Raw genomic sequence first — 21,463 nt, forward strand, 5'->3', positions numbered from 1 at the left:
TGCCAAGGAGTATGTTTTATTGCTCAGCACTGTGTGAACATGCCATAAAGAACTTCACCCTTTCTGTGATTCAGACCTTTCCCTTCTGCCCACATTGATTTCTTTTTGGAGGGGGACATAACATTTGCTATTATTCTTACCCACTAATGATACTGGAGAGTATATTTCAGATGCTGCCTCTTCTGTTTGCATTCTGAAATCTGATGATTTTTCTGTAGGAAATAGGGGTGGGTTTAGTATACTGATTGCAGAACAAAAAGAGGATAAATATGGAGCAGGTGCTGACAGCTTAAATGGGGAGGAGTGGCTGCAAGGTGCAAATAGATTTTCTCATTGCCCATCCTGTAGTAGCCTTACCTGAAGTGGATAGAAGACTGTTCTGTCCAATTGCAGCTCAATTAGGAGTATAAAAGTGTTCTCCTGCAAGCAGGTAGGGTTTTTTATGATCTGCTGGGTAGCAAGAACAGGATGGAGCTAGCAAAATGGACAGGGACTCCTTTGGGAATTATGGTTTGGGTGCTCTGGTGCTTCTTTTCGTTGATCCTCAGGGCCCCTGATAGCTTTAGAGATGTGATTATGCTGGGAGACTATTGCATCCTTTGCTGCTGCTGTAAAAGCATTCTTCTCACCCTCCCCACAATCAGCATTGCAATGATTTCCCTTCTGAGTGCTGTGGGTAAGTGAATTACATGGAATGAGATTTCCTCTTGTCTCTAGATAAAGCTGGGTGACCAAGTGTAAAATTGAGAGAACTTTGCTTTCCCAATCTATCATTGCCCTCCCTTAGTCCTCTCTGTTGCATACCTTTGGGGCCTGATTCACTGCAGTTTAAAATGATGTGAAGACAGTGTAAAAGGGAGACTACTAGCTCCTTAGTGTGAATTGTGTGTTCCATTGAGGTGGCTGTTGCTTGCTAAAACTGTGGCCCAAAAGGGATGCAGGTTATTTCTGCCCTTGTTATTCTATTTCAGTAGTGCAGCAGGTCTTGTAATGCTTTCTCTAAGGGGAAGGCTGAGCCCATAATGCACACAGATGAAACTGCAGTGCATTTGACTCTCTGCAAGGTCCGTGTGCTCCTGGTATCTGCTTCACAGTTGTGCTCAAACTTGTATCAGTAAACAGCCCCTCTCTGTTTAAAGCAGCTAAGCTTCTGATTGCTGTGAGCTTCTTTAAGATCTGATCCTACCTGCTTTTAAGGCCTGATCCTTCTCCTTAAAGAAGGGCAATTGGTGGGGTGTACATCACATTAGCAGCTAGGAATAAAAGCTGGTTACCTCTCACACAGTTACTGTAGAGGTCATTGAGCCAGCATTAGAAACGGATGAGCTAAAGCTTATAAGGAAAAGTGCCTATGATTGCTGTATGGAGGGAAGAGTAAACATCCAAGAGCATTGTGCTCTGGAGTAGTGTGCCAGCTTGCTAAAGGAAGCCTCTGCTTCTGTTGGAGGTAAGTATAGGCTTGTAAGAAGTTTCTGTGTTAGAAGCTTCCATGGTAAACCCAACCTAACCATGGGGGTCAGCAAAATGACCTCTTTTCAAGTGAGGACTGTTACATGATTGTCAGTTTGCCTGTGAAAACTCTCCTGAAACAAGGCTTATGCTCCCACCCCAGAGATCAACTTTTGAGGATGGTGTTTGAGCAGTTCAAACTGGTGTGACTGGGGGCAGCAGGTTGTGACCTTTCTGAGTGAAAAGAAGAAAGGTCTGGGAGAAGCACAAGCTTCCAAAACCATCCTTGCAGTCTGAATGCACGTTTGTACGTGCAGGCTTTGGTGTTCTTCTGCAGGTGTCTTTTCTTAGTTCATATGGTAGATGTGATAAAACTGAAGCCTGCAGTCAATGGTAAAGAACCTGCTCTCTGCATAGAGCTGTCTGGTTGCAAAAGCCTGAGTAAGAAACAGTAATTACTTTCTAAAAAGCTTATTAGATGTATGGATTTGCTTTATAAATGCTCCCCTTGGAACAGGGATGGGAAGGTGGATAACTTGGCTGTTGGCTTGTAGACATCACCTGGGAGTCTGAGGCATGTAACTGTGGCTTTTATGCCTGGATGTTCCAAGGGCAGCCCTATCCTCTGCTTAATGTTGCTGGCGGCGGCCCGATCTCAGTGGCAGGACTGTGATAGCTGCTGTTCACTTCCTACATATTAAATGGCCTGAAAGGTAGACCTTTCCTTGAGCTAAAAGACCTTCTGCCACCACTCAGTGTGACATGACACATTTCTTTGTAGGTATTGGACTATGAGTTAGAAAGGAGAGGTGGCAGCTTCTGAAACTGAAGCAAAGCTTCAAGCCTCTGTCAAAATGTTTTCATCTTTCCTGCTCTTTAAACTAGAGAAAATTATAACCTTTTCCTTGTGACTCCTAGCCTTATACATTAAGCTATCTCAAATGCTATCAATCCATTGTCTGTGACTGGATAACAGAGTTTGGCAATGCTGTCTAGAATTACTCAAGCTGCTTTACCATCCTCTGAGCGTTGGGCTGAGGAGAATAAGTGATCAAGGTGTGGTGGAACAGGAGCTGCTTTGTTGGAGTCCATTACCTTTGCTGGAGCCTTGTTGGAGCCCATTACCTCTTACTAGAGCATTTGGATCAAAAGCAGACACAAGGCCCTTAAGATATAGAAAAAAAATGTGTTAGAGTCTTCTTTGTAGGTCTGGCTCTTAACCTTTTGTCTGTGTTTCTCGGTCACAGTTTAACTCCAGGCTCATTTACATTGAAAATGAAATCCTATAAACCATGGAATGATGGTTTTGGCTGTGTGTGTGGAAACATGATGAATGCTATCATATAATGCTGTCTGGACAGTGGGACTCTAGAGAATCCCCAGAAAAATACAAAAGGTGGCCTCAGCTGCTGTTAAGTAACTTACTGTTTCTCTGAAGATAAGAACTCAATAGCCCAGAGTGAGGGGATAGTAACCAGCTGTGGCCACTGGGAGCCAAAAGCACTATATATACCCCTGTCCTGGAGGACTGGAATTGATAGCAACAATAAAAAGTGTTTGTCTGCTCCCTGGTCAGCACAAATACTTGTAGCGAGTAATTCTAGCTTTTCCAATGCTCCCTGTTCTGGAAGAAGAGAACTGCTGTTTCCTCCTCAGAGAAGTAGAGATCAGCGTGGCAACAGCATGACTGACTAGCTTCAGTGTGATTCTTGGTGTGTGAAGACAAGGTAATACTTTAGAGAGAACCTGACAGCTCCTAAATTGACGAGATGGCTGTGATGGTTCATGCAAGTGGAAAGCTCTGATGGAGTAAGGTACCTTCTTTGAGTTTAAATGAAGGTGGTTAAGGACACCTAGCCAAGAAATGGTTCCAAAGCAGATAACGGGTGATAGAAGACTGAGGACTTGAGATATATTGCCTTTGTAGAGGGCAACAGTATTCTTTTAGAAATAAGGTGAGGGTTAGGCAGGACACACTGTTGCCTTAACTTAGGCTTTTATCTCTTCTCTGTTATCTTGTGATAACTTTCTGGACCAAAGGAAAAGATGCCTTTCCGTGAAAAGGAACTGAAATGTTTGCTAAGCTCACCATATGTGGTGTCAACTTGAACATCTGTAGTGGAGAAACGCTTGCAAATGTTATGAGGGACTTCTGTGGAGACCCCCTTTGTACTTAAAAGACATGGATGCTTCTCAGGGTAAGGATGATAAGAACAAGGATGGTCTATAGCTCTCTACAAACCACAAGCATACTTCACAGTGGAAATCAAGCTGGTGTAACTCCTTATTGCCCCTTTTGGCTGTAGATGCTACAAAGAGCAGCCTGTGCAGTGCTGTTCTGCCCCAGATGAGCTTGCTTGCAGTGAATTGTTTTTCGTCTTGGGCAGGATGTAAAGAGAAGGATTCTGGTATGACCCAAGAGACTGTGTTTCTCTGGGTCTCCATAGAAACACAGGTGGTTTGGAATGACAATGGTAAGGACTGTCAATAATGGAGGAGAACTGAATGGGTTTCATAATTAGCTATTCATACAGTTCTGTAGAGCGTGCTACCAAGGCCTAACCATAAGAGATCTTCAGTCTTTGGAATAGTTCTGCAGACATCGCAATGCAGAGCTAGTGTCACTTCGAGTGGAACATCTGGAGGTAACATTTGTGTCTAATTTAGTAGCTTTGTGCTATAAAAACAAAATGCCATTTACTCAAAAAGCAATTCATAGTCTGTGTCCTTCATCATGAGGAGATGGTTCCTACAATGGCTCTAGAACACCCCTGAAGAGTTTGCAAATTAAACTGACTAGTCTGTAGTGTTGTTGTGGTATTAGAAATCTTTTCTTTAAGACAACTGTGTGACCCTTGTTGTGGCTGCAGCTGGACAGTGTTCATACCTAACTTTAAAAACAAACAAACAAGAAATCCTTCATGACTAAAAGGCATGTCTCTTAAGGAAAGCAAACTACAGCTACTCCTATTTCTTTCCTCCCCTACCCTAAGCAGGCTTGCAAGTAGGACTTGAAATGCAGAGAGCTCCTTTCCTGTGAACTTCGTGTTGATTCAGGAAGTAGCTAGTTCAATAGCCTCCTGGGAGGGAGGCATTATGAAATGTAATACCTAGTGATTGGGAAAGGAACCCTCCTGTTCCCACAACTTGAGTGGAGTAATTTCAAGTCTCTCTAAAATAGGAAAGTAATGGAATTAACTGCTGGTTAAAAAAATCATCACTCCAAAAAACCCAACCAAAACTAAATAAATGAACAAAAAGACCCCTAAACCTACAACACACAACAACCCAACCCCTTACTTAAATCACCTGCTGGCTATGACCATTTCCAGAAAGGTCAGCTAAGCAGCTGAGTGAGTTATTCCCCTCATGTTGACCCTATAATGAAACAGTTGAGGCAGAAGACCCCTGGGCTTGCCTTTGCCATAAGGCAATACTGCCTTACTGAGTGTGTTAGTCTCAATGTCTTAGTTCTGAACTTGGTAGGGCAAAGGTGCTTATCTACAATACACACAATGCAGTCCCTGGAATGTTGGTTATTCTGGTGCAATCCTCGCCCATGCTTCTAATCCTGCTCCCCATGCTTCCATCCTGCCTTCTAAACCACAGGAGTATTCTCCTGTCAAAAATGACGTGTATAACCTGCAAAATTCCATCTTTTTTTGGGGGGGGGAAAAACCAAACAAACCAACCCAAACCCTTATGTTTCTGATAGCTTTCCAGCCCTTAGTGCAGGATGTCATTAAGAGAATTCGATTAGAACCAGCTGTGGTACTCCTGATATCACCTCACCCATTGCTACAGGGCATCGGCAGCACCTGCAGACTTCAGAGATGATGAGCAAGAGATTTCTTTAATATGTGCCAGGCTTGGCACACTCAGTATGTTGCTGGCTACAGCTGCTAGTTAAAGTCCTGGTCCTATGCTGCATTAGTTATCCTAACAGAACACAGTTTCTGTCCTGAAGAGCTGCAGGCAATTAACACTCCCTCTCTTGAAACTTACTATAGGAATGTAAGCTGATTACTTGTTAGCTAATAGGAAACACTAAATTATCTGATGGAAAAGAATGTATGTGTAAAACAGGTTCTTGAGAAAGAGAGAAGCCAGAATGGGCTCTATTCTCCCTCTTCCTGTTCCAGACCAAAGGGAGGTATGAAGAGGGGACAAATGGCAGCTCTCAAATGATAACTTAAAAGGACTGTGTGCTGCTCTCCTGTGGCAATCCGGTGTACAACTTGTGGTCACTTCTCTGTGTTCTCAAGAGGGATGAATGTGCCACCATGAACCTGGTCTTGTTGCATCTAACCAGGAGACATGGTGGGAGCTGCTGTCAAAAGTAATGCCTTCGTTCAGTAGCGATTCCTAGTAGAACCATATGCTGTGTAGGAGAGGACTGGAGACAGTTTTTATAGAAAATCTTAACTCTTACTTTCAAGGTAACATAGGATTAGGGTAAGTCATATCAAATATGATCAGCCTCCCTTGAGAATGTCACTAAAATAGATTTTTGCCTCTTTCAGATATTTAAGATTAAAAAACTCAGATGAGGAAAGAAATGCAGTAGAATCACCTTTATCTTTTGCAACTGAATTTCTCAACTTAATTGAGAATGAACATTTTCCCTTAAGCTTGTGGCTTGGATTCCTCTAGTGAGGCTCTCATGTAAGCGGCCTCTTTCATCATTTTCCCCATACCCTCCCCATGTCAGTAGACATTCAGGGACAGATGCTCATGAGGGCGGTTGAATTCCCATCTGAAGTCATGCCTTCTTGACACTTCTGTAATCTTATTTCTGCTTCCTCATGTGTGGGAGGCTGGAGACCATTGGCTATGAGAATCATCTGGTGGCAGACAGCAGTGTGAGAAGCCACAACATTGTGACTGTTGTAGAGCATAGCATTTCCACGTAACTTATTGGCTTATACCAGGAAAGGCACTAAGGACAGAGAATCCTGCCCTTCTGAGGATGTGAAGAGCGCAGATGACTTGACAAACTCTTTTTCTCTGCAAATTCTTTCTGAAGAGTGTTTAATTGTTAGCACTTTGCTGGATTCTAGCTTCCATCAGGCTCTTAACGGACCAATAAGCTTCAGCTAGTCTGAAAATCCTTCACCACCTTCATTAGGCTTGCTGCTCTGGTTGTAAAGAAAACCCATCTAGAAGCTCAGGGTGTTTAGTAGAACTCCTCTGATATTTCTGTAGTAACACTTTTTTCTTCTTTTCTGGGGGATGTAGCACATCTCTAGATGTAAGCTCTGTGCTTTCCTGTCACTTTTATGATATAGAGATGCACCAAACTCCTCTGCAGAAATTCTGTGGAGCTGTGGGTTGAAAACAGCCTGAGGTAGTTCCTGATTTTTAAAATTGGATCTTTAAGACTTTCCTTGAACTTCTATCTATTGATCCAGACCCTGAGATTTTCACATCAGTGTTTCAAATAGCTAAAACCATCCCAGATGCCCCCCAGTTTAGTTCCTCCTGACTAGATAAGCTAAAGGTTAGGTCTCGTCTGAGCTTTGGCAAAAGATGAAATAATGTGCTATTTAAGTGTTAATGTGGGGCTAATAGCCCATGTGGATTCACTTCAGTTCCTTCTGCTGCTTTCCTCCTAGGTTTGCTTTCAGTGTAGTGCATCGGCCTGTGTCGCAGTTGCTGTGAAATCCTGTATACCTCACTGACCTCCTGAGAGGTAAAAGAGGTAAAAGCTTTTTATTTTATATATTTTTAATCCTTTTTTTTGGGGGGGACAGTACAGCAATAAGAAGCACCAACACCATTTCTGTAATGCAGGTGTGGCTTCAAATGCCTTGCACCATGAAGTTTAGGGTACCAATTCAGAATGTGGAGGTAGGTAAATCTGTGCAGGGATTTCTTAAGCCATACAGTGTCAAAGTTGAAGGTTGTCTATGTATCTGTGTGTTTGAACTACCCTTCCAGGAAGTTCCTCTGAATTTTCTAGAGCCTCTGTTGTTGAAGACCAGATAGTGGGTTGTAGTTATTTTCAGGCTACCGCTATATGCTTTGAGAATGAAATTCACTAAGGGCCATTCAAAATAAGATGTCAGATGACATGGAAAGCCATAAGCATTTGCAAAGGCTCATATACAAAAAAGAGAGCTTAATAACTAATAAATTAATTGCTGGGTTTACTTGTTCATTTTTGAGGATAGGTGCTTCTAACCAACTGACTGGAAGGAGAAAGAATGGTTGGGCCCATCTCTGCTCTGCTTCCTATTTTACATCAGGATCCAAGTCTACCATTAGAGAAACTCTGGCCTACCCTATTATTCAACATGACTAGAAGTCATCCTATGGTAGGGTGTCTGCCTTAGTACTGACTTCAGGGGGGGTATTTACAAAAGATTGACCTTGAGAAATAGCAACCGTTATTTGTAACACTAGCACCATCCTGAGAAGCGGAAGGTCTCCTTCTGTCTCCTCTTGCAGTTCTGGTGTTCATAGAAAGATTCTGTCACCAGCTCTTTAAGTGGCTCATGTTGCTCTACAGAGAAGCATTGCTTTACTTCTGGATTATCTGAAGTGATGGTTTTAGTCCTGCTACTTGTGGTGCCTGAATCCCTGTCTCTGAATTACCAAAGCTCTGACAGTCTTTTAATTGCTCTTGAAGTTTTCTATGTGAAGTTTTACTTAAAGTGTTTAGAACACTAAAAATATGTTTAGAGGACACGATGATTCTGTAGACAAAGTATGTTCATCTGATCTGTACGAATACTTAACAAAAAAAATCTGGTGTTTTTCTCTTCCTGCCTCTCCTGTACCCAGATTTTTTGGCCCTGATTCTGAGCCTCCCTCCTCTCTTCCTCCCTGTTTCAAAACTCGTTCTCTCCTACAAGCCTTTAAAGTGCATTTTCATTCTACAGAGACTCCTACCCTCATCTGCTCTGACAGCCTAAGATCCTGGCTGGTCTATTAATTTCATATTCATGAATATTAAAGGACTCCAGCCTTTTACTACCAACCCGTTCCTTAGTCAGGACAAGGGGCAAAGTCTTGCCTACTGTGAGCATTAAGTATTTTTAATAAGGCCCGGTTAAGTCCATAGCAACTCAGTTGTCTGCAGGGCATGATACCATTTACTTGTGTCTGGGGAATTTCAGACTCAGTGTGAAGCCTATTTGCACACTTTGAATATTGACCCCCACTTACAAGACAGGACACAATTTTTATGAAATGTTTGGGGGAGAATTAGATCTTTTCTTAAATTTCACCCTCTTTTCTCCCCTCACCAATCCTACTTCTTGGGGAATCATCTCAAAACACAGCCTTGAAACAAACACTGAAAATGGAAAGGCTCCAGGTACTAACCTGGAATTTGAAGTGAAAGGCAGAATAGGAGGACAGTGTTATGCTTGTAGCTTGGGTTATTTCCTAATATATAAATCAAGGTACTTACTAGGTGCAATTGAGTTTGAACTGTTCCCTGTGTTACTGTAAAGGTATAGAATATACTAACAACACAGAAATGTGATGGAGTAGGGGCGGGTCCCAGAACTGCTGAAGGGAAGTCGGAAAATAAGAGATCACACAGTCACTGAGTATGAAGCAGATGGAAAGGAAAGGAGTGACCCCTTTTAGAGCAATGCTGATGTTTGTCCCTGAAATTCATACTGCATCTGAAGCACTTTTGCTGTGTGTTCTCTTGAGGCAGACGAATTGCTCTTTTGTTTGAGTAGGTGGCAGAAGATACGTAAGTGCATAGACAGCCCCTTCAGTCTTTTGTAACCCTTTGACCATGTGTTTGCTTCAACTTGGAAAGTCTGAGTACTTTCTCTCACAAGGTTAACCTCAATTTGAAACCAAAGTACATTAATATTCAGAAACTATATATAATAGCAACACAGTTTATCGCTATTTGTGTGCCAGCAATTGTGTGTTACTCTTTCTTCTCACAACTCAACCCGCATGCGACTTGTTACATTGCAGCGTCTGATCATCCTGCAGCCTGCTAGTTCCACTGCAGTGCAACCTTTCTTTATTCCTTTCATGCTGGTTTGAGATTTTAGTACTACCTTAGCTAGCTGAGATTGACTGCAAGGTTTTGGGGAAGATTGATTAGGAATTCAAGAGGATTTTGATCAAGTGGAGATACTGTTCAAAATTAAGCAGATGGAATTTGAGACAAGTGTAGAGATTTGCCCTTAAGAAGGAGAAATCAAATGAACCAGTAAAAATGGGGATGACTCTCTCAGCAGCAGCACTAAGGAAGATGTGTTGGATTAAATAATCTGCAAATGGCAAGAGTCTCATTCCATCTTCGAGGGGAAAAAAAAACGGGAGGGGGACCTATGCTGATTAAAGGCAGGATTAGAGTAATACTTGTATATAAGGAAGTTGGGGACTACTTTTAAGGAGGCTTTAGCTGGAGCATTTTTGCTCAGCCTTGGTAACAGCTTTGGAGAAACAGGCTCTAGGGAAAAGGAACATTGTGAAGAAGCCTCTCAGGGGAAGCGCTGATACAGAGACAGATGGGAATATAAGAGTCTTGGGGGTAGTGGGAGAATGTTAAGTAAGTTACCCTCTTGCGGGTGGAGAGAATATGAAATAAGGTCAGACAATTTGCTCTCGATAGATGCCTCAATAATCCATTAGAATTATCCTCATTTTATTTTTTGAAGTACTTGGATAAGGATCTTCAGAAATAACCAACGTAAGGCTCTCCACTTCGTTAAGAAAGGCCAGGAGGGGCTTTCTGGCCCTACTTTTTCATGATCTGTCAATGATGAATCTGATTATGACTACTCCATTTGACCTCAAGAGAAGATGTTTTTAATTTCTAAATCAAAACTGCCATTCAAGAACAGTGAGCAGTGACTTTGGGACCTTCCTGTGCCAGCTTCTCATGTATTCATGCTTGCAACTTGTGTTCGCTGGATAGGGAACATACAGTGCCAAAACCGTCCTCTAGGGTACTACTGGAGAGGCATCCAGAAGTTATGGTCTCTGCCCATCATTTTCCTTGTCTCCAGGATCAATGAAACTCAAACTTACTTGCAGGTCTCCCATTCAGGATCAGGGTTCAAGAGTCATCTGCTTTCTGAACTCTACCTTGCTCTGTTATTCTGGGGGTTTTTATTTTGGAAGAGTTGTTAGGAAGTAGATAGTGCAGGCAGTAGCTGACAAACTGCAGGCTAGTAAAAGACTGACCTGAGAGACACTTAGCAACTGAGGCTGGGGTATGAAAGTAGAAAATCCTGTAAACTATAGTTGTAAATGCACTGCAGATGAAATGGGCTTCCTTGCATTGCTGCAGCAAGACCAGGGACTTTATCAAAGGTAGCTTACAGGATATGTCAATCTTGTGTACAGCTGCAGTTAAAGAAAAGACAGGCCTTAATAAATCTCTTCACTGAAATATGCTTTCCTTCCCTCTCACCTCTGCTGTCAAAGGCTTGCTTTCAGTTACCTTTCTAAAAGGAATGGCCGTATGTGCAAAAAATCTCAAGATTATTTCCCTGATTTTCCTCTTTCCTTTAGCAACTTGCTCAGTTTTTCACTCTGCACCTCAACAAAGGCTGTGTTCCCAGAGAACCTGGGCAATAGCCACGTAGCTCAATGAAAATATTGAGAGGCTGAACTGAAGTGTTTAAAATAATACTTCAGAAATGTCCTGGTTAGAAGGAAAGACATGGCTCTGGCGACAGAGGCTGCTACTCCTGCTTTTCTCCATGGTTATGTGAGGTCTGGGAGCATGATTATAGAATCATAGAACAGTTAGGGCTGAAAAGGACCTTAAGATTATCTACTTCCAACCCCCTGCCATAGGCAGGGGCACCACACACTAAACCACGTCACCCAAGACTCCATCCAACCTGGCCTTGATGATCACTAGAGCTCTTTTGTAGCAGACACCCAGCCTTGTTCCAGTGAATATGGAGATAACGTGGTGCAGTCTTATTCCCTGGGAGAGGGTCTTGCTGAGATAACACAAAACTTTGCAGGACACAGGCGGCAGTCTTCTCCTTTGTTAAATGATCTTTCTGAATACCCTGGGCAGCTTTTATCTGAGGCATCAAATATTGACTGTGGCTGTTCTTGAGGCGGACTCCACCTACTGCTGTGGCAAATGAAGTCCCAGAGTCTGGGGGTCCTTCATACAGGAGCAGAACAGATCACGAGAAGAGCGGCTGAACTGGATCCCCCAGTCAGAATCCCAGCATGAAGTACTGTCATAGTACATTAGTAAGTTTCTTCCACATACTTCCATATTCTGTTTGAAGGCCATGCTGCTAATTGTAGCAGCCATGTATTGTGAAATTTGCTCAAGATGCTCAGTAAAACATTTGCTGACACTTTGAAGGTTGTGTTCTCCCTGTGTGGCTTAAGACCATTGCCCTTTTACTTAGGTATCCAGAAAATCTGGACTGTAACTGCCCAAGGGTGGGTTGAAGGACGATGGTGGTAGGGTTCCAATTGTTGGTAGTTTGTAGTCTGGGTAGTTTCTGACTACCAGCTACAGCTGTGACCATGGGGGACTGTGACAAAAAGCACCCACTGGTTTTCCTTAAATGTATAGTGATAATGTACAGTTGCTGATATGACTGCATGAGGAGATCTTGATGCTTTCTAATATAACATTAAGCCTTCTCTACATACATCTTGCTGCATTCTAATGTGTCTCACAAATGCTTCAGTATGCAGAGACTACAGTGAAAAAGGTATTGTATTCTGTTAATGCTCATAGCTCAGTAACAATCTCTGTGAGACGCTTAGTCAGGCTGCAGCTGTCATGCTGAACATCTTTCCCATTGCAGGCCTTAACTACATATATGTAGTACAACAGGGCTGTCCTAGCTGGGGAAATATACTGGGGAAAATGTGTATGTTACTAAACTGCTCCCCCCATTACATTTGCCTGTGAGGTACCTCAGAGTGCTGAGGCGTTTGTATTTATGTGTGTAGCTAATTCATCCCCTTCTGTGCAACAGAGAAATGAAGATATAGATTTGAGATGGGATTGAGAGTCTAACAAATCTGAGGTCTGGGCTTGCATCCTCTGATTCTTCATCTGCATTAGCCGCTAGTCAAGGTACTTTTTCCTTTCACCCAGTATCTTTCTTCAAATTTGATCATCAAATCCATTGTGAAACTCTGGGCTTATTTTTGCCAGTGGTAGACTACCATCAGACAGTAGATGATCTCTAATACATAACAGAAAGCATAGTGTAGCAGAAATGGAGGAAATCCAGCATTTGACAGATCTGTGAGGGTTTTACATTAGCTGCCTTCTACCTACTTTTGTTACCAGATACCTGCCTGTGACCTGATAGACCTTGAAACTCTTAAAATTATCACCGCTTAAGTAATTTGGGGTAGTTACAGACTTAAATCAAATATCTTCATAGATGAACCTATAACACCTTTAAATACGGGTTACTTTTATTTGAAAAGCATTTCAACTGATTGGAAGCAAGACAGCAAGATCTCTGTCCACATCTGGATACCAGAATTCAAGCCAGCCTCACACCCAGACTCCTGGGGTTCAAGTGAGGCTTTTGATACTGGATCACTTTGAATGGAAAACTTCAGACTGACTGCTAATTTTTTCTGAGTCAAATGTATCAAATTGTACAGTAGCACTTAGCATTTTAAGATGCAAGTGCAATAAGGTGAAAGCCTTACAACTACAACTGATGTAATGAAAACCCTTTAATCTCATTAGTCAGTGAAGCACTATGAGAGTCCCTTCTGTCAAACCTGTGCCTCAGACATGTTGTGGCCTCAGGCTATGTTTTGCAATTGAAGTTTCAGCTTTCTGAATCCTAACCCGATCGGCAATTTAAGTGCGTGTAGTCAATTAGAGTGGCAATTTTGAGCCTCTTTCCATTCGTGGGCACCACAGATGTGTTCATTCCAGGGGTGGTTTAGATCCTGGTGTAGTGAGTTGGGCCCCACTGGTAATAAACTTAATTCTCAAAGTCACTTTTTCAGATTTCCCTTAGGAACGGTTTATATCAGAGCTCCAGGGGCTGAGCTGGAAAGTACTGTAAGGCTATAGGCAGAAGAAATATACGGCCTTTCCATTCCACCTTTCCCATCAGGACGTTAAAGCCCTGCAACAAAAGGATTGTGGATTGCCTTGATGTTTTTATGTCCCCTAGTGCCAGGCTTATCTCTTTAAGGCAGAAATGCAGCTTCCTGTTTATTTACCTGTCCCACATCCAGCTGTCTCACATCCTAACCTTTTAAGGCATCTCTTCATAGTGAACAGGTTTGTAAATCCAGCCACAGAGTGTGCTAATGTTGCTCTTTGTCCATACTGTCTGCTTTGTCCAGGAGCAAGACTTCATGCTTAAATTTGCCACACACCCGTCAATCTACTCATGTGATGGTGGCATTCCTCATAGTTTGGTATTCATAGACCTGCTTCAACTAGCCCTCTTTGAAGGAAAATACTCTGTGTAGCTCTTCAGCTTTGATAGGCCCTGATACATTGCAGGTTATTAATATTGGGAGAGAAACTCTTAGATTGGTTCTTTGCTTTCTCCTCTGCCTGAGGAACTGATTCCCCACTGCCACTTGCCTTGAATGTCTTCATTGTGGACTTCCCTGGCAGTTTTGAGGGATCTAGGGGAAATTGGGAAGAGGAAGGCTAATAATGTGCGTTTCTCATGTTAGAGAATGAAAGGAGCTCCAGTAATGGTTCATTAAAGGTCATATAGCTGAAAAGGATGGAAAAGAACTAATAGATATGCCAAAACTGGTATGAATGACGAAGTAATGTGGAAAGAGAAGGTGGGCAATGTGTCATTGGTTCCCAGAGTAGCACGTCATTCAGATACCAGCACCTCTAATTTCATCTTCCCAGGATGCTTAGGTCAAGGGGAATAAAAAAGAAAATCTTTCAAGTTATGAGAAGATGATGGCAGGAAGGTAAGTGGACAAACTAACTCCTGCTTGGTGCCTGAACTCTGGACAGACCTCTTGTCACATACCTTCTTGCTTTGTGGGCAGGTAACAAAGGCTGTTTGACTAAAATCAGTTTTGGTTTTGAAATGGACACTCTGTCCTCTAAGATCTCATTGTGCCTGTGATGTTGCAACATCATTTGTTCCCCACCACTCTCAAAAGCCGACTCAACACTACACAGTGCAGATTTATATCCTCAGAGCCTTCTCTAGCTAAGCAGCTTCAGCCTCTATCTATCCTTCCAGCAAGAGAGCTTTTCCTAGTGTTTAAATCAAATCTCTTTTACTGCAATTATATCCTGGAGGTTCTTGCTTGGTCTACCGCAGACATACCGAACATTTAATAATCCAACTCTTTAATGAAGTTTTACATGTCATCTTGCCCCTGTCTTTTCTCTTTCACTGAACGAGCCCAAACCTTGATCTTTATTAATACTCATATTTTGTAGAACTGCAGACATGCCTGTTCTCCACTGGAATAGTTGAAATTGATGTGTCTTGAGGTAGGATGTCACCAAACTAGGCATGATACTGCAAATAACAGTTTAAGAGTACTGAATATGTGGAAAAGTTAATCTAAACTCACTAATGAGGTGCCAGATCATTAGAGAGAACAGAAACTAGTGAGATGACATTTAATTGGTAAATAGAAGCTATTGTATTTGATTAAGGCTGAATACAGAATTAGGTCTGTGAAAGATCTGCTTTTTTCCTCTTTTTAAAGAAATTATTGGTCTTTTGAGAGAAACTGGTGAAAATATCAGTGTTTTTTTTTTTTTTTGGGGGGGGGGAATCACATTCTTGGGTTTGGAGTGAAACTTTGTGCTTTTAAAATTCCGAGAAAATTTAGTAGAATTCTAGGTAAAACATTGTTTCAAGTTTGTTATTCTGCTTTAAATACACTGAAGTAAGATGTGGTGAAATGTGAAAGTGTTTTTAACTAGTACACTTGGATGAGTTGGGCATGAGTTCCAGAAATGTTCTGCTCCAAATCACTCCTTTTCAAAGGTAGGAGGAATAAACATATCTATATCTCTCCATGTGTAAATGTGTGTAACATAGAATCATAGAAAGGTTAGGATTGGAAAAGACCTTAAGATCATCCAGTTCCAATCTCCATAACATGTTTGCATGTAATTTTTACCTGTCCCATCCAAAACATGCGTTTACTTTGCATGAAGCAAAAGAAAGCAGCCCTGGTGATGCTGAAAGCAGCTATGGGAGCTGCTAAACAGAGAATCAGAGTGCTCCAATTTGGGACTGCATGTGTAAAAGTGTCATGGCATGGAGGTGGGGGGAACACCCTCTTTTACATAGCTCTAGTGCAACCACTTTATAATGCAATGTTGCAGTTTGGACACTTGACTTTCAGAATGTCTGGCAGGTTGAACAGAGCTCAGAGCAACAACCGTAATCAGGGGTTGGAGTGACCTTATTTACAAGGACAGATTTAAATGTGTACAACTTGGCTAAGTTATGAAGAAAGGATTTACGCTAATTGTCTGGATATTTGGAGAGCAGTAAAGCCTGGAAAGCACAGACCTGATTAGGGCATTTTAATAACCTAAGCTAAAATTTCACATTGGATGGCAGAAAACTGTGACAATGAGATGTCTTAACTTGGTGAGACAGAAGGCATCCTGTGGTGTGGGGCTTTTGCAGTGCGCCTGACAAAGAGCAACAGAAAATGTGGGTACACATCCTTCCCTGTGGAAACTCTCTTGCACTGGCCAAGGGTTCCAAATGAGTCAATATTTTTTCTTCCAGTTAAACATGCTGCATAATGGCAGAGCATAAGCAGAGGAAGCTGAATCATTTTTCTTATACAAAATCTGAAGAGAGGCTGTGGTTAAAGGGGTGAGTTTTGATTGCTTCTTCAAATTGGAATCATTCTGAATCTGTTGAGACATCTCATTTTTAGGTTAAATGAAAAATACTGGATTCCTAGTTCTCATCAGACTGTTCTGACATCTGTCTGAAGTGTGGTTGATGTTCAGAGAACCTCTAGTCACAGAATTATTCAAGCTGGAAGGAGATTTTCTAGTCTAACTCCCCTACTGAATGTGCAAGGTCAAGTAAAGCTGTGACTGGATGGGTTTTGAATAGCTGCCAGGCTAGAGACTCTACTGCCCCTCTGGGCAACCTATACCAGTGTTTGACCACCCTCGCTATAAAAAAGTTTGGGCATTCTTATGTTTAAAGTGAATTTCCTGTATTTCATTGTACCCACTGCAGCTTGCTCTTTCTGACCTTGTTTTCTGTACTGCCTGCCATCAGGTATTTATACTGATAAGGTTCACCCTAAACCCTTCTTTCTTGAGGCCAGGTCCTAACTCCGTCAATGCCTCATCAAATGCTCGAAGTCCTTAATCATCTTGGTGGCCCATTGCTGGACAGAGTCCTGCATGTCCATGTCTTTATTGCACTGGGGAGCCCAGATGAGGCCACAGCACCTCGAACTTTGTTTCTCTAGTGCTGGATACAGGAGAAGGATCACCTCCCTTGACCTGCTGTCAATGCTTTTCTTCATAGGAGGGTGCTGACGGCCTTTATCACAAGGGCACATTGGTGGCTCATCGATAGTTTTGTTGTTGTCAGGACTCCGAGACCCTCTTCTGCAGAGCTGCTTTGCAACCAGTCAGACCCCAGCACGTGCTGGTGCATGAGGTTATTTCTCCCCTAGTTTGGGACTTTAAATTTCCCTTTGAACGTTTTGAGATTCCTGCAATTCTTTAGCCCACTGAAGTCCTTCTGAATGGCAGCACAACTTCTGAGTGGTATTGGACTGCCTGGAGTACATCACTAGTGACCAACCTCAAGCCAGGCTTTGTGCCACTGACCACAACCCTTAAAGCCCAGCACTTCAGCCAGTTGTCAACCTCACTCTCCACTTATCTATTGCCCTTTTTTCACCTTCGAAACTAGTCGTTTCATTGTAGAAGGCTATCAGGTTGGTCAGGCACGATTTCTACTTCATAAATCCATGCCAACTGCTCCCAATTACTTTCTTTTTTATCCTTAATATGTCTGGAAATGATTTCCAGAAGCATTTGTTCCATCATCTTCCCAGGAATCAAGATAAGGCTGATGGGCCTGTAATTACCAACAGCTCCTTCTTGCCCTTCCTGAAGATAGGGGTGGTGCTTGCCGATCTGGAAATTATCAGTGGAAACCAAGTGCATCAATCCACTTCGGTTTTTTCACTTGGTTTGGGAAAAATTATGGTTTACCTGGAATAAATATTAACAAGTTTTAAAGCCATTTCTTGAGTTGGAAGAAATGTTTCTATAGTGAAGCTTGGGAAAGGGTAAGGAAGTCAGAGAGTGGAGTTGGATCCTGCAAGTTGCAGTTAGCAGATAAAACTTGTTCTCAAGAGCTTGTTATCACTGAACTAAGACTGTTGCGCTACTTCTACTCTTAAGAAGAGTGTTTCAGCACTTCTTCCCTTTCTCATGCTAAAAAGCAATCGTCATCGATTAACTGGCCACCACATCTGCGGGTCACTACCATGGCATGACACCGAAGGGCTCCCTCTTTCAAACTGCTGGGTGGGAGGGGGCTGCAGGTCCTGACTCTTCTCTCCTTCTCCTTGTTGCTTTTGTTCTCTGCCTTAATTCGTTTTTGAAGGACTGGTATTTTATTCAGCAGCCCCTGCTGCTCCATAGCCCATGATAGAAGTTCCTCAAAAGCACTCCCTAGACAGAACAGCTGGTCTTTGAAACTCTGCAAGTGCTAGTAGGAAAGGTGAGGGTGGCAGGGAGCAATATAGAGGGGGAGAAGAGAGAGGGAAGAGGTGGGGGGGTGTGTGCAGGAAATGCGCTAATTGTGAGGAATAATGAGGCAAAAATATGACAGAGAGTTTTATTGCAAATAATAGACAGTGAACTTCAAACAACAGCGGCGAGTCATTAAAAACACCACAGCAACAGAGTTAAATAAATGCATAATTAACCAGTGCCGTGAAGGTGGAATTTACTGCTCCAGAGATCCTTAAGGGAGAGTCAATAAATTCACAGCTGGGTTTTTTCCCTTCTTTCCCCTCAGGAACAGAAGAAAATGTGAATGAGCCCAAGGCTGTTCTTGAGGTTTTGGCGGGATTTCCTTCCTCGTTGGCACAAACCACAGTCTCTGTCTCAGCGGAGACAGGGCTGCCAGATCTGCTCTCCCGAGGGAGCTGGGATGATTTGTGAGTGGCAGGACTGAACGTTATGTGTGTTTGGGATTAAAGCAAGAAGTGCGTCTGGTCCTAGGGCAATTCCAAGGAGATATAGGAAAAGATGTTGCAAGTCCTGCATGTACCTGAGCATGAGTGTGTGGAAGACTCGCTCTGAGACCTCAGAGCAGCTTCCAGTATCTGAAGGGGGCCTAAAAGGATGCTGGAGAGGGACTCTTCATCAGGGACTGTAGCGATAGGACAAGGGGTAACGGACTCAAACTGAAACGGGGGAGGTTCAGGTTAGATATAAGGAAAAAATTCTTCCCTGTGAGGGTGCTGAGGCGCTGGCACAGGGTGCCCAGAGAAGCTGTGGCTGCCCCATCACTGGCAGTGTTCAAGGTCAGGTTGTATGGGGCTTGGAGCAACCTGCTCTAGTGGAAGGTGTCCCTGCCCATGGTACAGGGTTGGAACTGGGTGAGCTCTAAGGTCCTTTCCAACACAAACCATTCTGTGACTCTCTGGCTATGTAACTGTATATAGGTTATCAGGGTATGTTATCCCTTTTCTTGACTTTTGCATAGGTGTATGAATCCTGCAGGCTTGTGTTGCGGGTTATGACAATGCGAGCTCTGACCTATGTGTGCATGTAGAAACACGCTGTTGCATGTGGATCCCTTCATAAGAGGCACCAGGTGGCATGTGGGTCCACTCTGTGATGCTTGGGTACAGAGTGGGGCTGCTTTTGAAAGGTAACAAGCTATATGTGTCGTTACAGCAGCAAGATAATTCTATAACGGGATATTTGCATTCTCCAGTGCCACCCATACTAGACCTATGTGAAAATATTCCTCACAAATGGGTTTTTTTTTCCTTCCTTCCGGGGAAAAATGTCGGTTTGTTCTGAACTGATTCCAAACTGTGTTTCTCCCCTTAGGGTGCTTCACTTTCACAGATTGCCTTTCAACACCCCCTTCTCTACCCTGTGCTAGGTACAACTGAAGTCCTATAAACCCATAAGGCGATGCAGGGAGTTTTGTCTGATCAATTTGAGGCAGCACCCTGTGTGAGTCCTGTATCTCAGTGTGTTACTGGCACCGTAATCAGGCCAGGAGGCAATTCCTGTAAGCAGCTGAGTTCGAGGGACTTTTAGTTTCTTGAAAGAATTTAAAATAGAACATGCTACTTCTGGAAAACTAAATACTTTGATTTTTTGAGATCATAAAAACCGTTTTTGATCAAAAATGTCACTGTTCTGACTTGGCGTTTCCATCCCATGGAAAGAAAAGAAATACCATTTTTTTATCACCTGCTTACAATGAAAAAAATCTTTAGGTTTCCCAAGAGATAAAAAGCTCTTAATCTCACTAAGTTTTCCTCTATGCTATACAATGACTCCCATAAAATTACCTACGGAACAGAGTTTTCCTTCCCCATTTCTAACCAAAAAGGCTGCTGTACTTCATTTTACTTGATTTGAACTGGGCAGCTCTGTGCTTTAAAGCATTGGAAGCTCAGAAGTGAAACCCGAGTGAAAGCAGTGTTGTCTTCTGTAGGGCACTACACGTTCACCTAACCACAGTACTGCTGGGGCAGACACCTACTGTTGGCAGTGAGAGCATCTCTAACTCTGCCAGCATTAAACCTGTCGTGTGAGGGGAGATAGACATAGTTCAACAGGCAGATAGGGAGCTTGAGCAAAGGTATGAGACCCTTCTACTGACTCTCCTGCACCCAGAAATTATTATGCCAAGTGTGACTTATTATATCTTTGGCCACATGTGCAAAAATGCAGGCCACATCTTAAAGCTGGATTGCCAGAGCTGCAGTACAGTAGTGTAAGGAAGAAGAATGACTCTCTGAAATGAGAGGAGAGACTGCAACTGTGAGACACTTCCTACTCCCATAGCTAAAAGACAAATGATTTCAAGAAGAAGCTTTCTCTCAGATTATCTGCCATGATAAACACTTTTCAGCAAAAAGGTAATGAGAAAAAGCAGTGCCTAACCCCAGGGGAAAAGAGAGACAACAGAGATTGCATCGTGCTATCGGTATGCCACCAAATCAGCAATTGATGCTAACGACAAATGGACATAGGAGATAAAATCACTGCCATGCATTGAAGCCTGTGCCTACCTCTGATGCAGACCTGGAGCTCTGCTTTCTCTTTACACCCTAACAACGTCTGTGCAGCTTATCTCTCCCAGTAAAACGTTATTGAGCAGAACTTCATGCGAGTGCTGCGTGGGGTGTGTGTGTGAACAGGTCTGTGCGTGGGAGAACATTTGTGTGCTTGCCTATGAGAGTATGAGCACCCCATGAGCATCTCTGTACCTGTGGGAGGCACAGAACCGGGGTGTACCCACCCCTTTGCAGTAGCTGTTAAGAGTTAATAGGATTAGTCTGAGGTTTTAAAGGAGCTCCTGTTAAAGGCTTTCTGTGTTAGCTGAACATGTGGGTTACACATGGCACCTCGCTTTGCCTCATAGGGCGTTTGGTGGAAGAAATCAGAACTACCACGTGTCTTGAGGAGCTGCTACAGGGTATTATCTTCACCACAGATGATATTATTCCCGCAAGGGAAGCGACCAGGGGGAGCAGGAATTGGATATTGAGGTCAAGGAAGGAAACAGCATGAAGCATCACTTACATGCTGGGAGCAAATATTGAGGGATACTAGGGGTTGGCTCATGAGGTTTTAAAGTATTGCTCTGAAACCACTACACGTCATCTGTGCCTGGCAGGGACAGAGAGAAGGGAGGGTTGTGAGAATTAGGGGAAAGTCACAGGCGCATTATGCCTGTTGTCCTGTGAGTCAAAGTTTCCAGAAAGGATTATGGGAATGACTGGGCCACCTGAGTGGATGTTGTGCAGGGGCTGGGAAGTGTGCGGGTAAGGATGGCATGGTGCAGAGGGACAGCCAGGGCTGTCT

At 43.0% G+C, this 21,463-nt stretch overlaps 1 long non-coding RNA gene across 1 annotated transcript in view; it reads left to right on the forward strand.

Moving 5' to 3' along the window:
- The first annotated feature begins 351 nt into the window (after positions 1-351).
- LOC136012553 (uncharacterized) overlaps positions 352-21,463 on the forward strand; it is a 28,244-nt gene continuing 7,132 nt past the window's right edge. Inside the window, exons 1-2 of the long non-coding RNA XR_010611807.1 lie at positions 352-430; positions 7,065-7,150. This is a non-coding gene — a long non-coding RNA (uncharacterized LOC136012553). The remainder of the gene's footprint in view (positions 431-7,064; positions 7,151-21,463) is intronic.

Source organism: Lathamus discolor, chromosome 4, assembly GCF_037157495.1.
Source record: "Lathamus discolor isolate bLatDis1 chromosome 4, bLatDis1.hap1, whole genome shotgun sequence".
Classification (NCBI taxonomy): Eukaryota; Metazoa; Chordata; class Aves; order Psittaciformes; family Psittacidae; genus Lathamus; species Lathamus discolor.